We start from the raw sequence: 20336 nt of genomic DNA, 5'->3' as shown, positions 1-20336 counted from the left end.
GCCGTAGCCCTGCAGCGCCGCTGCCGGTTCCCTTCCTCCTCCCTCTCCAAAACGGAAGTTACATCCTGAGGGAGGGAGGCGGAAGGAAGTCGGCAGCGGCACGGGTTCACGCTGTTTTTTGGTTTTGCCCGCTGCCAGCATGAGGATCGCAGCTCGTGGTTCCTGCTTCAGGCCACCGCAGTACTGCAGGGCTGCAGCTGAAGGAGGTTAGATTGAGAACAGGAGGCGCACGAAGTCAAGTTTCCACGAGCTGGGGTGCGGGAGAGCCGGTAAAACAAAAATGGCAGCGCTGCCCAAAGAAGTCGGGTCGCGACCAGTGCGTGCTAAGACAGCACGGAGCCCCACATTGCTCGAGGATGCCATCCGTGCAGAGGTAGGGAACGTGACACAAACATCTGGGTTTTCTAGTCCATTATCAACCATAAAATTCTGTGCCACCCTCTTATCACCAGGCATATCTCCCTGTCCCTCCTCCACCCGGCTCTCCCTGTCTCTCACCTAACCCACCCCACCCTCATCCTGTGAGATTATCACTGAAGTGCTTGATGTTTCACTTGTATATACTGTTATTTATTAACATTTGCTTATTTCTGATCTGACGAAGAAGGGCTACCTTCGAAAGCTAATCAAGAAATGTATTGTTAGTCCAATAAAAACGTATCATCTTGTTTTCTATGTTTATTTTATTTATTTCTATTGATTACCTTTAAAAGTGGACTAATACGGCTACCACATCGCTCTACTCGTGGGGAGAAGAATGAGTGGGTCGTAGTTGGGGGCAGATATTTCGGTAAACAACTTAGAAAATACTGTTAGCTGTACAATCGTTTACGTGAGCCACAGACCCCTCACAAATGTTTACGCCTATGTTTCAGTGTGCAGATGCAGGTTTACGCTAGTATATTCTATAAGGACTCATGCACGCAGGAGCTAAGAGATGGGCAAAAAGATCTGGAGATAAAGCCAGAGATGGAAGGGGGAGCAAGATGGCAAAAAAAAAGATACAAAATAACTTCACTCAAAAATCCACTCAATGAAAAATAACATACAGAATAAAAAAGGTCGGAAAAGCCTAAAAAAGGTCAAAATCTAAACAGATTTAAACAGTCCCGTCATCGTCAGAGGGTTACTGGAGTTCTTAAAATTTTGCTTGGCACCTGAGCCGCTGCCCCGGGGGCCCCTGATCATCCTTGGCCCTCCCTAAAGGAAGAAAGACTGGCTTGGAAACTCCTCGCGGGGGTGCCAGCTGTGCAGTCGAGTCTCTCTCATCTTCCATGAGGAAGACACCCCTGCCGTCTGGGACCCTGAAGCAGCTAAACAAAACGCTGGCCATCGTTGGCCCGGGGGGGGGGGGGGGGGGTGATGGCTTGGATCTGATCCTGCACATCATATAAGCTTTTATAAGATAAATGTTTTTTGCTTGTGCATCACCAATAATAAATTGAGTGAAGGAGTGGCCTAGTGGTTAGGGTGGGGACTTTGGTCCTGGGGAACTGAGGAACTGAGTTTGATTCCCACTTCAGGCACAGGCAGCTCCTTGTGACTCTGGGCAAGTCACTTAACCCTCCATTGCCCCATGTAAGCCGCATTGAGCCTGCCATGAGTGGGAAAGTGCAGGGTACAAATGTAACAAAAATAAAATAGATACTATTGGAGATTCTACATGGAATGTTGCTACTATTGGAGATTCTAGATGAAATGTTGCTACTATTGAGATTCTGTTGCTAATTGGAGTTTCTACATGGAATGTTGCTACTTTTGGAGGTTCTACATGGAATGTTGCTACTATTGGAGATTCTACATGGAATGTTGCTGTTCCACTAGCAACATTCCATGTAGCAGGACGTCAGACTCACAGAAACAGAAGCCTGCGCGGCCACATTGGTGATCTGCAAGGGCCGACTTCTACATGGAATGAGTGGAATAGCAACATTCCATGTAGAATCTCAAATAGTAGCAACAGTGGAGGAGTGGCCTAGTGGTTAGGATGGTGGACTTTGGTCCTCCTGGGGAACTGAGTTCAATTCCCACTTCAGGCACAGGCAGCTCCTTGTGATTCTGGGCAAGTCACTTAACCCTCCATTGCCCCATGTAAGTCACATTGAGCCTGCCATGAGTGGGAAAGCGCCAGGTACAAATGTAATAAAAATAAATTAGTAATCCATGGACAAAAATAGCCAGAGAACAATATAATGAGAAGCAGCACATAAATTTTTTTTTTTGAAGATTTTTGCCAATGATGAATAGTTTGGATCCTTAGGGCTCTTTAAACCTGTTTAGATTTTGAGCTTTTTTGAGGCTTTTCCTTCCTTTTTTATTCTGTATAAGTTATTTTTTATTGAGGCTTTTTGAGTGAAGTTATTTTGCATCCTTTTGTTAATCCTCACCTGATTTTTGGTGTTATAGTAAAAAAAAATAAATAAAAAACTACGTAGAAACTCAATTGTTGATCCTTGACATTCTTTTTCCTTCTTTCTCTCAGTCCCAGCTTCCACCAAAGAAGTACCCCAGCAAGAAGAGGGGCCCCGAGGATTTTGATGAAAATTGCTGATATCCCAAAACCCCAGGATTGGCAGAGGAGGTAGGAATGATGTTACCTGTCGTCTTCTTTATGGTTTGCAATTCTGGTGGCCTTGCTAAGGGTCCTATGAAATGAATTTGCACAAGGCTGATGTGGCTGGTGTTAAAGTGAAATGCATTTAAGGTGGAAATGATGTCTTTTCTGGTTCGGCTTGTGGTTTGCTGTTTGCCAGAAGACAATTGTTCAATATAGAGTATTTCAAACCTTCTTCATTCACTCTTTAGTATGTCAACTAAAGCACTTAACCCTCTTGACATTTTTCCCCTGGAAAATTCCCTGATATGGATTTTTCACTGCCTCTCATGCTTTAAAGTGATAGATATTTGCAGGTCTAACCAGGGGCGCAGCCAGACTTCAGCGGGAGGGGGGTCCAGAGCCCGAGGTGAGTAGCCCCCCCCCCCGCGCTGCCACCCCCACCATTTTTGACGGGGGGGTCCTGCCGCCACCTTTGACTCCCCGGCGCCAACCCTTTCGACCCCTCCTTCCCGCCGCTGCCAACCCCCCCCCCATCGTCGTTGGGTACCTTTGCTGGCAGGGGTCCCCAACCCCCCCAGCCGAAGTCCTCTTCTCCGGCGCTGCCGCATTGCTGATCTACAAGGGCAGACTTCTGCACGTATGTGCAGGATGTCAGACTCACAGAAACAGAAGCCTGCCCTTGCAGATCAGCAACGCGGCCGCGCAGGCTTCTGTTTCTGTGAGTCTGACGTATGTGCAGGATGTCAGACTCACAGAAACAGAAGCCTGCCCTTGCAGATCAGCAACGCAGCCGCTCTGGAGAAGAGGACTTCGGCTGGCGGGGGTTGGGGAGCCCCGCCAGCAAAGGTACCCAACGGCGGCGGGGGAGGGTTGGCGGCAGGAGGGTGGGCGAAGAGGTTGGCAGCGGGGGGGGGGGGGGGGGTCCAGGGCCAAATCTACGGGGGCTCATGCCCCCATGGCCCCACGTAGCTACACCCCAGGGTCTAACATAAAAATACAGATAGCTGGTAGACAGGTAGCTTGTTTCAGTACAGAGTTTCCTTTTAATTGCTTCTCCTGTTGAGGCATTTATCTGCTCTTTCCTACCCACTTCCCTTCTGATTATCACATTCCTTTTGCCCTCCCCCCCATTTTTCCCAACCTTTTAGCCTCTCCTTGACTGTTTTTGATATTCCCATCTCCGCTGTTGGCTCTCAGTACGTACACAAGCCTCCCCCTACGCAGGTCATGCTTAGAAGAAATTCTGACCTCGTCTTCAGAGACCAGGCAGCGGTAGGCAGGTAGAGCAGACGCACAGAGATATGGATCTCTAATGGGAAATACCATAGTATTGAAAAGTAAGTCGACGAGCTCCTTACACCCTTCCCCCTCCCCCAGGAAAAATAGATCTTTCATTTTCTATATTATTCAGAGTGACTGAGTTGTAAAGGGAAATCAATAGAGCACATTCACCTAAAGCAACCATCATAAAAGTAATTTATTGGACATTTTAGAATATTTGAAGAAAGAACAGGCTGAGCCCAGACTGTCACTACACCCGAGGCAGGAAATACCATCTCTAGAAATGCTCTGACTTGCCACACCGCTGCCTCAGCCCACCCCCCACTACCTCGCTGCTCCCCCCACCGCACCCCACAGCAGCAAATACCTTTGCTGGCGGGGGTCCCCAACCCCGCCAGCCGAAGCCTTCTTCAGCGCCGGTCTCCAGCACCGCTGCGTTCGCTGCCCTGCTCTTTCTTCCTCCTCGTGTCCTGTGCATGCTTCTTTAAGTGAAATTGAGCAGGACATCAGGAAGAAAGAGCACAGGGCAGGGAATGCGGTGGCGCCGGATAGCAGCGCTGAAGAAGGCTTCGGCTGGTGGGGGTTGGGGACCCCTGCCAGCAAAACCAGTGGCCCGGATGAAATTTTTTTTGGGGGGGGCAGGCCCCCATGGCCCCACCTAGCTACACCACTGATGTAAATGTGGAAAGAAAGAATGACCATGGAGCAATACAAAGGCATTATAACGTCCTCGTTTTTGTTTTCCATTCCTTTCTTAATAATGTCTAATTTTCTATTTGCTTTCTTAGCTGCCATAGCACACTGAGCAGAAGGTTTCAACGTATCATCAACGTATCTTTCAAAAAGTCCTACAAGTCCTCGCTTCAATAATTCAGCCCAGCCACACTTGCTATCTCTGCTCAAGCTGATGCACAGACCAGTGACATCAGAAGTCATCACTTGATCTGGATCATGTGACAACTTGTGTTATCATTGGTATGTGCATTGGGGTGTATTTTGGCATGACTGTATAGGTTTAGCCTTAAACAAATTTGTACCTTCCAGGGGCATAGCCCGACTTCGGCAGGAGAGGGGTCCAGAGCCCAGGTGAGGGGGCACATTTTAGCCCCTCCCCCCGGCGCCGCTGACCCCCTCCCCACCATTGCCGACCCCCCCACCATCGCCACCACCAACTTTGATCCCCCCCTGCCGATGGCCCTCTCGATCCCCCCTCCCGCCGTCAACCCTCCCCCGTCACCGCCATCATCGCCTACCTTTGCTGGTGAGGGACCCCAATCCCCACCAACCGAGGTCCTCTTGCTTCCCGCACAGGGATTCGTTCTGACGTCCTGCATGTACAATGTCCCCCCCAGCAAAGGTAGCCCACGGCGACAGTGGGGGAGGGTTGGCGGCGGGAGGGGGGTCAAGAGGGTCATCGGCAGGGGGGTCCAGGACCAAATCTACAGGGACCCAGGCCCCCGTGTACCCATGTAGCTACGCCACTGGTACCTACCAACTACTCAAAATTCACACTTTTTTTTAAAGCACATTAATATCCAGATAGTAATAGGAATGCGCCACAGCAAAGAGCATTCCTGGAAACTACACACAGAATATCTGCCAGGATTCCTAATGAACATTCGTTCAGGACCCTGATTTAATGCATACCTTCTAGAGAGTGGGGCTTGATTGTCACTTCACCTGCTGCAGCATACTTCTCCCTGTCACCAGAGCCTGGGAGAGAAAGGATTAGATCAAACCGGGGCTTACTTAAAGCACTTTACAGATATGTCCCATAAGGTTTCCACATAAGGAAACTATAAAACACTCTATAAAATTAACTGACCCATATTTATAAAATCCTCATTTGACTATAATTGTCATGTTTATAGGTCGTTTCCAGACTGAATGGAGAGGCTTGTGCATCCTGCTTAGCTTCGGTTGTCAGGTAGGCACCCTGGGCTGGATTCAGTAAATAGAACCCAAAGCTAGGTGCCTTTGAGATCTGCACTGTTAGTAATTCTTCAGAGGACGCTCTTTAGAGAAAACTAGTGTCGTTGTTAAAGAATATATTTCTATTCTCCACCAATTACCTATAAGGTAATAAGATAGAATAGGTATGTAAGAAAGGGGGAAAACAAATTTGTTGAATTACATTAACCTGCACTGCAAGGTTTAAAGACATGTGCTCAGAACATAAAGACCATATATTTAACTTTAAAATGTTTATTTACAATTCAGGTAATGTGATATTGTTAAAAGAGAGAGGCAGTTTTTAAGAATTTTTCACAAGTGAAATGTGCTTTTCAAGATATCAAGTCTGAATTATAAATTATGCTGGATAATGGTAACTCACTTTGATAGATGCTGCTGGGTGGAGTGATGAAGATCCTTGCTGAAACAGAAGTCTTTTCTTGCAGAGGTGTAGTTGGAGCCTGGAGAAAATCATCAGTGTGTGTGTGTGAAGTCCAGCAGAGAGACGGGAGGCAGATCCAAGAGCTGGGCATTTTCCAGGCCTTTTGTATTTTCTTGCTGGACCCTAGGCTGAAGTCAGGTGGGTGTGCTTGATCCATGAAAACTCAGGGATAGCTGAAAACTGTTTCATCTAGTTTTGAGATGAGCATGGTACGGTCACATGTTTATTGACATCATCTGGACATCTGCTGGTGCCATTGTCTGGAGATAGGTGGAGTTTCACTGGTCTTTGGTTAACTGTAGTCTTCTGTTGATTGCTGTCCATCTTCAGACTTTTATTCTTTGAGATGTGTTGATGGACTTAGGTAACCCACCCAGCTAGCTTTTGTTATCAGTAGTTTCCTGGGGGAAGGGGAAAGTAAGTCTTTGCAGCTGGAAATTTTGTATATTGGTATCTGATCCAGCAAAATCAATAACTCTCACAATTAAACTCATATCATGCTACATCGTGTGCTTCCCGCACCTAACTTTAAGGTTGTTTTACTAAGCCACTGTAGCGTTTTTAGCTCGTGATAGAAATCAGCTGGTGTACATATTGAGACGCCCGTAGGAAGATAATGGACGTCTCGACCCCCCTTTGGGTATTAGGACTTACGTCTGCCACAAGCTGGTGCAAATCCTGGTGCCCAGATGGCTGCATAAATGTAAGCATTCTATAACAGTGCGCCTAATTTCTGACCTCTCATTCTCTTCCCCTGGCCACTCCTCATTTCCAGTTTTGCGCTATGAAATTTAGGCAGCCATGTTCTTGAATAGGTCAATAGGGCAGATATGCGCGTAACTACTAATTATTGCCAAGTTCCAATTTACTCCAATAACTGATTGTTAGCACCTAATTGACTAATTAGTTTGCGCATGCATCTGGGATCCATGCCCAAATACGAGCAAACTATACAGAATTCGGGAGTCCGTAATTGTAGTCCAGGACCGTATCAAGCTATAGAATCCTATGTAACCTGTCAACTTCTCCACCATCAATGAGAGCAATTTTTGCCCCCTCCCCCTCCATATTTGCGACTGCTGTGGGCGCTTGGTATTGTGCTGTTGTCTTCAGGTGGTGTACCCTGTGCTCACCCAATCACAGGATTGACCTAAGGAAAGTCTTCTTCATGGAAAGGGTGGTGAATTTGTGGAATGCAAGGCCGCCAGAGGGAAGCAGGAGGGGGGGGGGGGTGGAGAATTCCCCGGGTCTCCAATGTGGACCTGGCGCCGGGGTCTCTCTTTCCTGCTCCTGATGGGACCCGAGTGATTGCGTCCAGACAGGCGCAGGAGAGAGAAAACTACAGCGCCGGGACTCCCTTGGAGGCTAGGGAGGACCCAGAGAGCAGACGCTGCAGGTCTTCCTCCAGCGCTGCTCTTCTGCCCATTGCTTGCTGAGCGGCTGCTTTCCTCTCAGGCGCTCATGCCCAGTTTTGAAAACCGAGCATGCCCTGAGAGAAAAAGCAGCCACAGGGACAGGCAATCGGTAGAGTGAAGAGTAAGCGCGGGAGGAGACATCTCCTGCTGGCGGGGCTTCGGGATCCCTGCCAGCCAAGATATTTGAAATTTGAATTGCGGCAGTGATCTTGGGGGGCTGCAGCGGCGATGATTTGGGGTGGCAGTGGCGAAGATCGTGGGGGGCGTGGCCCTGCTTCGGGCCTTGTTCAGTCTCTCGGCGCCTCTGGTGGAATGCCATCCCAGTGGAGATGGCGGACACAAAGACTATATCTATGAAACAACAGAGAATTTCTAAGGGAGGAGAAAGTAGAGTATATGTTACGAATGGGTAGATTGGATGGGCCATGTGGTCCTTATCGACCATCATTTCCTGTGTTTGTATGTAACCAAGTTAATACCGAATTCTAAGTCTCTCTGTGGAATACACTCCAGTTACATCCAGTGCTAAGATATGCAAGTTGTCTTCTGTAAGCCAGAGTTCCTCTAACTTTTCAGATGGAGGACCATATCGAATACTGCTTGGGCTGGTCTGGAAAGAGGAGCTCCTTCACAGTAATGTGATGGGCAACCCCCCTCCCCCTGTTGCCGCCCTAGCCCCCAATATTCAGTGGCACTGAAGCAGTCAGTGTCACTGAAAATCACCTCTGACTGGCCCCCCACAAAGTGGGCAGGTCAGGGACGGTACAGGGGGCGGCGCTAGGGAGGATGCTGGGTTATGTAGGTGCCGGCTCTACCTATCCCGCCGGTGGGATTGAGGATGAAGGGGGACAATGTGCCAGAAGTGGGGTGCTTATACATGGTGTGGGCAGGGATGGGTGGGAGTGAAGAAAGGGGGCTTCCTAGGGGGTGGGAATGGGGTCGCTCCACTAAACAAAAAAAAAAAAAGGTATGCAGGTGCCAGCCAATATTCAGCTGGGGCCCTCATAACTGTTGGGTTTCAAATTGATGTGTCCTTGTATATAAAGAGCATCAATTATGTTACCCTGTGTAACTTTCAAACAAATCAATTATATATTCCCTTTTACGGGCATTGCATTCATCTCAAAAAGGGCTTCTTCATCTTCCACTGCTTTGACATTATCAATCTTTCATCAACTAGGAAAAGAGCTTTCTCGTATGTGGGGCCATTTTTTACGGAATTCCTTGTCTGAAGATCTTCACAAAGTCTCTTCTTATTTTGCCTTTTGAAAACTTCTCAAGTCATTAATGCTTCAACAACGTTCTAACTGATGGACGTTGGTTCTTAAGATGGACTGGTTATACAAGAATTGTGAGTTATGTATCGAGAGCTATTTAGAAATTGCAAACTGCTTTGACACTGATGTAAATTGCGATCTGTCAAGTTAATAAATCCAATCCAAGCCTTTGCCTATCTAATCCTGTCCTGCAAAGACGTTTTGTCTTAGAGAGTTTCTATAATTTGTAAAAATGTGTCAAGGTACAGTTTGCATCCACTTTAGATGAAAAGCATTCACATTGTTTTGCGGTGTAGGATTTCAAAGTGTTTGAACTCCTCCAAGCTTCCTAATTCTCACTTTGTCTCTGTTATGACTATTTGATTTTATACGTGCTTTGCATAATGCACTTCTGTTCCCTCTCATTATAATTAGATTTCTTGGTTCAGGCTCTACTCCGTTTGCAGCGTTTGGGTTGCTTATCATTTACACCCTACTGTGGTGGTCGGGGGAGGCGTTCTGAGCCAGAAGACCGCCCCCTAGTGCTTCCCTCTTCCACTGCCCCACGGACACTGCAGAGGAGACAATGGATGGAGTGCGATATTGCATCCCCATCTCCCTTGCACTCTGTGTGGCCTCGGGACAGTTCTCTGAGAGAGTATAAGAATATTTGTGAAAACAACGTTACTCCATGTTCGAGCCCTCGGCTTCAATGGGTTCTCATTATCTGTGTGCTTTTAATCTCTGATGATTTTGCTGTTTTTGCTTTTGATTTGACTTTTACTATACATCCCTATTTCTGATCCACGACCTGCCTTCCTGACCCTTAAAATCTGAGATTGTGTGCCTTATTGGAAAGGTTGGTTTTGATTCCCTTTTGAACGGTAGCACTTGAAGGCCACACACCACCTCCTTCATAAGCATAAGAAGATAATTGGTTTTAAGAGTTTGACAATAACAAGTATAAAGTCCCCTATACTGAATTATAGTAGTATTATATTGGAGGAAAAGACTTCAGTTGCTCGGCTTATTGTAGGTTGTATATCAGCCGGGCGAGCTTCCGCATTAGTCAGAAATCCTCCATGGTGTTATCTCTAAAATGGTGCACTATTTCCCTGTGGCTATACGTGTTATCTGTGTAATTGTGCACAGTTGCAATTAACTAAGTTAAAGAAATCTTTATAGAATGGTCACTTATCTGCAGTGCCGTAGCGAAGGCGGCTGACACCCGGGGCGGTTCACCGCTGCGCCCCCCCCCCCCAGCGGGTGCAGCACGGCGCACCCTCCCTTGGCGCACCCCCCCCCGAGCGCATTCTTACCAAAGGGGACGGGCTGGATGGCCGTTCCGCCCGAGTGCACATGCTGTGAAGCTGCGTCGGCTCCGCTGGTTCCCTGCTCTCTCTGCCCCAGAACAGGAAGTAACGTGTTCCCGGGCAGAGACAGCAGTGAACCAGTGGAGCCGACACCACCCAGCGGCATGCACCCGGGGTGGACCGCCCCACCGCTCCCCCCTTCCTACGCCACTGCTTATCTGTAACATGGCTTTTGAACAGTGGTTCGCTCAGTGAACCACTGTTCAAAAAGCCATGCTACAGAAAAGTGCCCGTTCTATAAAGATTCTTTAACTTAATTAACTGCAACAGTGCACAATTGCACAGATAACACGTGTAGCCACAGTGAAATACAACACCATTGGAGGTTTTTCTGACTAATGAGGAAGCTTGCCCGGCTGATAAGTATACAACATACAATAAGCCGAGCAACTGAAGTCTTTCTTCCAATATATAGTACTATAAATCAGGGGCGTAGCCGTAGCCAGACAACAGATTTTGGGTGGGCCTAGGCCAGAAGTGGGTGGGCACCAAGTGTTCTCCCCTCCCACCCAAAAAATATCTCAGCTGGTGGGAAAATGCTTCTCTCCACCTTGGCAGTCTGCAGCAGGCACGTGCTGAAAACTGAGTATGCGCAGGTGCCAGGATCATGGAGAGCAGCATTTTCGTTACCATCAGGGGCAAGTTTTCAGCTGGCGGAGCTTGGATCCCCACCAGCTACCACTAAACATGTGCTAACTGTTAGGTGGGCCTGAGCCCTAAGTGGGTGGGCCCCAGCCCACCCAGGCCCACCTGTGGCTACGCCACTGCTATAAATTCAGTATAGGGGACTTTAAACTTGTTATTGTAAATGCTGGAAGTATTCATCAACAATTGCCATCCTTTATTTAAGACTAGCCGTTGAGCCCGTAAAAACGGGCTGGTATTGGGGTCGGTCTTCCTTCCTTCCTTCCCCCTCCCCTCCCGTGAGGTCGCCCACGCTACCGTCCCCCCCCCCCCCCCGGAGTCGCCGCCGCTGCCATCCCTCCACCCGGCCCGGGCCCTCTCTCTCTCCGCTACTAAACTTACACATCCATTCGCCGGAACGCAGCACACACATCGCTGAGCTGCCGTCGGCCCTTCCTTCTCTGCCTGTGTCCCGCCCTCCTGTGACGTAACGTCAGCGAGGGCGGGGACACAGGCAGGGAAGGAAGGCTGACGGCAGCTCAGCTGATGTGCGTGCTGCGTTCCGGCGAATGGATGTGTAAGTTTAGTAGCGGAGAGAGGGCCCGGGCCGGGTGTTTGTGTGTGTGTGGGGGGGGGGGGAGTAGCGGCGACCTCGGGTGGGCGGGTGGGGGGGGAGCGGTATCAACCTCGGCGGCGCAGTTTCCCTCTCTGTCCCGCCTCGTCATCACGTATTGATGCGGGGGCAGGACAGAGAGGGAAGTCTCTACTGCGCATTTGCGAGTGAATCGGTCACTCGTCGTTTATATGTTTGATTTGACATGCATTTCCAAACTAGGGGCCCCTTTTATCAAGCTGCAGCAAAAGGGGGCTTGCACTGGCATCAGCGCATGCTTTTCACGTGCGCCGAGGCCCTCTTTTACTGCAGTGGGTAAAAGAGAAGTCTTTCTTTCCTGCGGAAAATGGCCAAGCAGCAAATAAAGCAGTTGCTGCCTGGCCATTTCGGGGGAAGCCCTTACCGCATTGCCTGATTACCACTGGGTACACCCCGGTGCCACAAAAAGAAATATATTTTTGTTGCGCCATAATATGACGGTGCGCTAGGGGTGGAAAAGTACCACTCGGCTGCTGCGGGTAGCCCGGCACTACTTCCTGTTTAGCCTGCGTTGGGCTTACCGGCGCTTTTTAACAGGGGCCAATGTCACTCGTGTTATTTTAAATTCATATTCATTTACACTCCACCTCATTCTGTAACAGGTCGCTTAAATTTAAGTACCATAGTGTGCTTAAATTGTAGAATACTGCCGTTCACGTGGTTAGTGTAGTGCACACTTACACAAGTGTCTACCTGCTATTCTGTAATTACGCATTAAAATGGAAGGGGCATTCACAGGGGAGGGGCATGGGTGCGTCATAGGTGTGCGCATAGAACACTGTAAGTTATGCTCTTAAATGCCACATTTAGACGCACCCATTTATGTCAGCCATAAGCCAGACATTTGCGTCTACTTTTACGCACACTTACACACCTAGGCTTTCTGGCATTACAAATATACCACACAAATTCAAGATATCTATAAATAATAATTCTTATATACCTGCTATTGTGGTTTACATTGACCACCATCAATTTTTTCTTTTACAATTATTATATATGTTAATTTATAAAAAGTGCTCAGTTCGCCCATCAGTCATACTTAAAGTGACTGGCTGAGTAGAGAACCATCATCGCACTTTGGCGTCTCAAATGTTGGGAGACGTGGAGGGGCATAATCGAATGGCGCCGGCCAAGTAGATGGCAGGCCATCTTTATGGCCGGCGCTGTAAAGCGGCGACCGAACCGTATTATCGAAAAAGATAACCGGCTATCTTTTGTTCCGATAACATGGTTGGAGCCGGCCAAATGTCAGCATTTGGGCTGGCTTTAGAGATGGCCGGCATCGGTTTCTGGCGATAATGGAAACTAATGCCGGCGATCGCAAACCTGGCAAAATGCAAGGCATTTTGTCGGTGGGAGGAGCCAGCATTTGTAGTGAACTGGCCCCCCTGACATGCCAGGACACCAACCGGGCACCCTAGGAAGCACTGCAGTGGGCTTCAAAAATTGCTCCCAGGTGTATACCTCACTTACCTTGGGTACTGAGCCCCCCAAATCCCCCCCAAAACCCAGTCCCCACAACTCTACACCACTACCATATCCCTAAGGGGTGAAGGGGGGCACCTAGATGTGGGTACAGTGGGTTTTGGGGGGTTTGGAGGGCTCAACATTTACCACCACAAGTGTAACAGGTAGTGGGGTGATGGGCCTGGGTCCATCTGCCTGAAGTGCACTGCACCCACTAAATACTGCTCCAGGGACCTGCATACTGCTGTCAAGGAGCTGGGTATGACATGTCAGGCTGGCATACAGGCTGGCAAAAAAAAAATAATAATAATTTTTTTGGGTGGGAGGGGGTTGGTGACCACTGGGGGAGTAAGGGGAGGTGATCCCTGATGCCCTCCGGTGGTCATTTGGTCAATTGAGGCACTTTTTTGAGACTTGGTCCTGAAAATAAATGGACCAAGTGAAGCCGGCGAAATGCTCCTTAGAGCCGGCCATCTTTTTTCCATTATCAGGCGAAGCCGGCCATCTCGTAACCACGCCCCGTCCCGCCCCCATCCCGCCTTCGCTACCCTGCCGAAATGCTCCCTTGAAGTTTGGCCGGCTCTGTGACGGAAAGCAGTTGGCGCCGGCCAAAATCGGCTTTCGATTATACCGATTTGACCGGGTTCAAGAGATCGCTGGCCATCTCCCGATTTGTGTCGGAAGATGGCCGGCGATCTCTTTCGAAAATTTCTCCCACAAACTTTTATTTGAAGATTAACCCCAACTAGTTACGGAATACACCTGCATCTAATCCCTAAGATATCAACTTACTGCTTGATCATTATTTTGCCTACTGATGAAATTACCTTTTCAAAGTTGATAAATCCCCTAACGTATAAATCGTATCTCAATTAGGCAATGAACTTGCAATGAGGTGTTTCTCAAATATGTAAAGAAATCTTACATGAACAAGTTTTTGTCTTGATGCTGCAGTAGCCAAACGCAGGCCTATCCAGTCACATGAAGATGTACCCGTCAACAACAGAGATTAATTACTTATCTGCAAATTTTCGTGTCCCGCCAGTGTGTTGATTGTCGCTTCTAACTCAGTCCAGTGTGCAGTTCCTCATGCAATGTCATGAAATCAAACGATATATAAAAAAAATTGTGTCACGCTCTGTGATTACAAATATACCCCCAGATTCTATATACGGCACCTAAAAACCAAAGTGTATTCTATAACAAGGCGCCTAACTTAATTGGTTAACTAGCTAATCAGTGCTGTGAATTGGATGGTAACAAGCAATTATCAGCACTCATTGGCATTAATTGAGAGATTTACACGCACAACTCGCTAAGTGTATTGTATAACGTGGTGCACCTAAATTCTAAGTCGTGTAGTTGAAAAGGGGGTGTGGCCAGGGAAGAGGCTTGGGCATTTCTACAATCTATGCACATTATAGAATACACCCAATCCACGCCTATTTTAGGTGTTGGGATTTACACCAAGTAAAACGTGGCCTAAATGGACGTGACCAAATTTAGTCGCGTGGCGAGCCACTCGGTGTATTCTATATACCACGTGGAAATTGAAGTCTATTCTATAAAATGTAGGCGTACTTTAGAGAATACACCCAACGTAATTTTTCCCGTGCACATTGTAGCACATAGTTCTTAAATGTTTGCTCACTGTTATAGAAACAGAGAAAAGTGAAGGCGGATAAAGATCTATCTGCCTATCCGTGCCATCTACTCTCCCTTCCTCCCCTTAGAGATCCTGTGTACTTGTACCAAGCTCGCTTGAATTCACTACCCTTTCCGTGAAGAAGTATTTCCCCAGGTTACTTCTGAGTCTGGCCCCTTTCACCTTCATCCTATGCCCCCTCATTCCCATCTAAATGTTGGAACTCTCTCCCTAAATCTGTTAGATTCCATTCTCATTATGTGCAGTTTCAAACGAAGTAAAAAAAAGTCATCTCTTTACAAATTCATTTCAAATGCCTTCACATTAGTCTAAGTTTTTTGATCTAATTAACGGGGGTCGGCAACCTTATCTTCTGTTTCTATTATGTCTTTATCAAATTGTACATTGTTATAACCCTTCTGTTATTCCGTGTTACTCATTCCAATGCAATTTTTCCTTCCATATTCATTCAATCTATATTGTAAGCCACATTGAACTCAAGATTTTTTGGGATAATGTGGGATAGAAATGGCACAATAAATAAATAAACCTCATTGTCTCCTAAGTCTGTGATGTTGATATGTTGAGAATGGCATCCTACTACTACTACTATTAGCATTTCTATAGCGCTACAAGGCGTACGCAGCGCTGCACAAACATAGAAGAAAGACAGTCCCTGCTCAAAGAGCTTACAATCTAATAGACAAAAAATAAAGTAAGCAAATCAAATCAATTATGTGTACAGGAAGGAAGAGAGGAGGGTAGGTGGAGGCGAGTGGTTACGAGTCAAAAGCAATGTTAAAGAGGTGGGCTTTCAGTCTAGATTTAAAGGTGGCCAAGGATGGGGCAAGATGTAGGGGCTCAGGAAGTTTATTCCAGGCGTAAGACAGAAGGTGCGAAGTCTGGAGTTGGCAGTAGTGGAGAAGGGAACAGATAAGAAGGATTTGTTCATGGAGCGGAGTGCACGGGAAGGGTGTAGGGAAGGACGAGTGTGGAGAGATACTGGGGAGCAGCAGAGTGAGTACATTTATAGGTTAGTAGAAGAAGTTTGAACAGGATGCGAAAACGGATAGGGAGCCAGTGAAGGGTCATGAGGCGAGGGGTAGTATGAGTATAGTGACCCTGGCGGAAGACGAGACAGGCAGCAGAGTTTTGAACCGACTGGAGGGGGTAGAGGTGACTAAGTGGGAGGCCAGCAAGAAGCAGATTGCAGTAGTCTAAATGAGAGGTGACAAGGGTGTGGATGAGGGTTTTGGTAGAGTGCTCAGAAAGAAAGGGGCGGATTTTACGGATGTTGTAAAGAAAGAAACGACAGGTCTTGGCGATCTGCTGGATATGAGCAGAGAAGAAGAGTCAAAGATGACCCCAAGGTTTCAAGCTGAGGAGACATCCATCTTAAGGAGCTCGGTTTTGGCCTTTTCTTGTGCTCCAGGTACACATTTATGCTTTCAACGTTGACTACCATTTTTATTTATTTATTTATTTTATTTTTCATTTCAAATTTTTACATATATTTCAAGATTATACTCTTGATACAGGATAGTGTGGTACCATTTCAAACACTTTACAAAAAAGGAAAACAATAATATTAAAGATAATAAACTAATGTTTCCAACACTCAAGTCCACTATTACAGGGTCCAAGATTTAATAGCAGGAATTTTAAAGAAAAATTATGAGGATTAATCAACACAAGTTTGGACAGAAAATAACATTAATTTAAACTCCTTCTGTTCTTTTCGAAGCAATAAAAGATGACAAAGGCGAAGGATCCATGAAAACATATTTAAATGAGTTCAACCGAATAATGTGTTTACACAGGAACCTCAAATGAAATACTCCTCCAAGTTGTAGGACGGCTGGTTTTAATGCATAGTAACATAACATAGTAACATAGTAGATGACGGCAGAAAAAGACCTACACGGTCCATCCAGTCTGCCCCAGACAAACTCATATGTGTATACCTTACCTTGAATTTGTACCTGTCCTTTTCAGGGCACAGACCATATAAGTCTGCCCAGCAGTATTTCCCGCCTCCCAACCACCAGTCCCGCCTCCCATCATCGGCTCTGGTACAGACCGTATAAGTCTGCCCTCCCCTATCCTAGCCTCCCAACCACCAACCCCTCTTCCCCTCACCTGCTCCGCCACCCAATTTCAGCTAAACTTCTGAGGATCCATTCCTTATGCACAGGATTCCTTTATGCATATCCCACACATGTTTGAACTCCGTTACTGTTTTCATCTCCACCACCTCCCGCGGGAGGGCATTCCAAGTCAGTTGCTGTTCAGACTTGGAAGGAGGAGGAGGTGCAGCCGGAAGCTCTGCAGGTTCCAGGGAAGGGAGTGAGGCCTAGCTCCTTCCCTGAGGATGCGGAGGGTCCCTGGGGAGCGGTCCTCAGGAAAGGCCCAGGCCATGGGGCCTCCTGGGGCCAGGGACCAGAAGGCCGGGAGAAGCAGCTCTCTTTCCGGTCGAGCTTCTGACAGGAGGGAGAGGAGTCCTGTTGATCGCAGAGAGCAGAGGCCCAAGGGTGGAAGCCAGTCCAGTAACCCCCCCACGCTCCAGCAACATCTGGGAGGTGAGAGTGAAGATTGTGGGGAGGGGAGAAAGCTGGTGGAGGCCCTGGAAGGGCACCCTAAGCAGAGAAAGGAAAATGAAGCTATGGAAGTTAGCTCAGAATTTTTTCCTGCATTTGATGAGGCAGAAAGTGAAGAGAGTGGGTCTTCAGAGGAGGAAGAGGAGGAATTCCTAGATATTCCTTATGACCCTGAGGACCCAGCACGTAGTTTGATCTGTACAGTGCGAAGAATTAAACATGTGGAGAAAGAACTGGTTGATTTGGGAAAGCGTGTGAAAATGACAAAAGTTATGAGTAAACTTGCTCCAGCAGAGCACAAGAAAGGTTATGTGAAGGAGGAAGCCCGTTTGAGAAAACTGATACAAAAGAAAGAACTGTTGCTGCGGGGTTTAAAAAAGGGACCTGAGAACCCTTTAAGAGAACTATATTGTAATCAAGAACGTATGGCTTTAAGGTCACAGTCTTCAGGTCAAGGGAGAACTGTGTCCCAGCAAGAGTCTGCAGTTCCCAGGGCCTTGTCTCAGGATTTGTCTAAACCAGAAGACTTGCCAGACTCTGCTAGTACATCCACTTTAGCATTTATGAAAAACCTGGCAACTCAGTCCAGGGGACTTACTAAGCAGGCAGACTGCAGGGAGGCAGCAGCAGGATGTGGTTCGGGGGCAGGGTTGGTGCCTGCACCTGTTGGAGAAGAGAAAGCAATTAAAAAGCTGGTTAAGAGTAAGACCTTCCAGATTGTGGAGACAGAGGAGGGAGCTTCAGGCTGTCGGTTTTTTTCTACAGAAGTAGTGGCAGAGGTGTCCAGTGAAGGAGATGGTGATTTACCAATATTAGAACCTCCAGAAAGAAAGATTGCAGCAGCGGAAGCAGAGCCGGAAGGATTGCAGCAGAAGCAGGTGTCTTTATCTGCAGCTACATCTCTGCCTCTATGTTTGGAGAAGCCCTGCCCCCGCGCAGCGTCCGGGGTGCACAACGGCAGTCTTCTGGAGGGAGAGCTGGCAAACAGTGAGTCGGGTGGTGGATGCGCTGTCCCCGGCAGAGAACGGTTTCCAGAGGCACCGGGAAAGGCTGGCAGTTCATTACTGGACGGTGGCATTTCAGACGGTACAGAGGGGCGAGTGGCGGCGATTGCTGGATTGGAGAGGCCCCACCCACCTGACACGGAGCACCAGGAGACTCTGGTCAAGCAGGCAGCAGGAGAAGGACGAAACTTGCTGGTTGTTGGCAGGCAGGCAACAGGGAATTTGGATCAGAAGAAGGAACTGACTGAAACGGAACTCCCTGTTCGTCTCGCGCAGGACCTGTCGGCTGAGGAGCGGCATGCTGAGCCAGCTTTACAACAGACGGCAGATAAGTTGCTGAACACTTTTCCTGACACTGCTGTGACTCAAGTGGGGGGAGTGTTGAACTGTGAGGGTTTGTGTCCGACTGTTGACTCTGTTCCATGTTTGGGCAAGGACGATGGGGGGAGGCTTGGTGTGCAGGAAGGGGGGAGGGGGGCAGGGATTGCAGAATGGAGGGGATGTGATTGACATGTCTCCTCATGTTGAGGGGAATAGGTTAGCAGGTGTGGGGGGTCCAGGGGATAAGGTTCAGGTTGGAGAAGGGGGGAAGGGAGGGGGGGATGATAGGATCAAGGAAGGGGATGGAGGGGGCCAGAAGGGTTTTGTAAAGGGGGGTTTGGTGTGTGCAGGGCAGGAAGCCTCGAGCACCAAGGGTGGGGGGGGGGCAGGGAGCTCCTTCTTTTGCCACGGTGGTTGGTATGGGGAGTGGTAGGGGGGGGTTTGGGCAGCGAAGGGGGGGACAGGGGGGGGTGAGGGGTGGTCTGGGGGGTCTGTTACCAAACGCCGGAATGTGGTTCAATTGAGGTGGGTGGGGGAGGGGGGGATGCCAAGTAGGGATGTGGTGTTAAAAATGGTTCTAGGGTTAGGATTTCTCCCGGAAGATCTGTATGCTTGCATTCACCCGGCGAACATTCCAGAGTATGATGTCAGTTTTTTGACCCAGCGGGGAATGGAGATTTTTTGGGAGAAATACGGGGAGGTTAAAGGGGGGGGGGACTGGAGAAATTTTCGAGTTGTGCCTATTAGTAAACCTGACCTGGTGCAGGTGACTCTGTTAGTGCGGAATGAGTCAATCTCAGGGGCGGATTTGACCTATTGGCTGCAGAGGTATGCAGAGTTAAGGACTCCTCTGGTCAAGCTTCCAGACCCTAGTAGGGTATGGGCAGGGGGGTGGGGGGCGACGGTGAGGTTATACCAGGTGGGGCACGTCACCCAACACATTCCTTCAGCGGCTTTCATCGGAAGAGATCGGATCTTGTGTTTTTATAAGGGACAGCCTAGGCAATGTTTTAAGTGTGGTTCCTTCCGGCATTATAGTATGTCGTGCCCAGTGGTTCAGTGTGCAAAGTGTGGGGCGAGGGAGCACGTGGCAGAACATTGTACCTCCATCCGGTGTAATTTGTGCGGGGATCTGGGGCACGCCTTTCGGGCTTGCCCGCAAGCCTTTCATAATGGGGGGGGGGGGGGGGGGGAGGGGGAGGAAGGGGGAGGGGAGGGTGATGGAAGGGGAGATCGTGCTGGGGGGAGGGGTGGAGGTTTGGAGCGGGCAGTAGAAGTGATTGGAAGGGGGGGGAGGGTAGAGGAAGAGTTGGGGGAGCAGGGGGCAAACGTTCGGAAGCGTGAGAAGAGGCAAGGAGGGGAGGGGGAAGGGTGGACGCGAGTCTCTAGGAAGAGGAAGGGGGGGGACTTCTGGTGGAGGCTGGAAGGAAGTTAGGGCAGGGAATAGCGGTGGAGAATAGATTTCGGGTCCTCGAAGATGAGGGACGGGGGGAAGAGTATGGAGAGGAGAACGGAAGAGAGGACAGTGAGGCATGGCAGGGGGTAGGTGAAGAGGGGGAGATAGGGACAGAGGGGGGCGGGAAGGGTACGAGGAGGGGAAGGGGGAGGATGGGGAGGTTGGAGATAGGAGATGGTATGGACGTGCAGGAGGAGGGAGGGAGAGCAGAGGTAGGTGGGGGAGAAGGGGAGAAGAGGAAATTAGGAAAGGTTCAGGGGGAGCAGGGGGTAGAGAGGGGGGAGGAAGGT

General features: G+C 48.7%; 1 protein-coding gene across 2 annotated transcripts in view; it reads left to right on the top strand.

The window, feature by feature from the left end:
* The window catches only part of CNTFR (ciliary neurotrophic factor receptor), a 901912-nt gene that overhangs the window by 106985 nt on the left and 774591 nt on the right, over nt 1–20336 (top strand). The window contains exon 1 of one of the 2 annotated variants that reach the window (XM_030192836.1): nt 2520–2581. The exons of the other annotated variant lie outside the window; for it this stretch is intronic. The gene's annotated coding sequence lies outside the window, so the exon portion shown is untranslated. Of the gene's footprint in view, nt 1–2519; nt 2582–20336 lie in introns of those variants that run through there. 2 annotated transcript variants of the gene reach the window in all.

Source organism: Microcaecilia unicolor, chromosome 2 (assembly GCF_901765095.1).
Source record: "Microcaecilia unicolor chromosome 2, aMicUni1.1, whole genome shotgun sequence".
In the NCBI taxonomy this organism is placed as follows: Eukaryota; Metazoa; Chordata; class Amphibia; order Gymnophiona; family Siphonopidae; genus Microcaecilia; species Microcaecilia unicolor.
The sequence above is the reverse complement of the archived record's forward strand: the minus strand, read 5'-3'. Positions and strand labels throughout refer to the sequence as shown.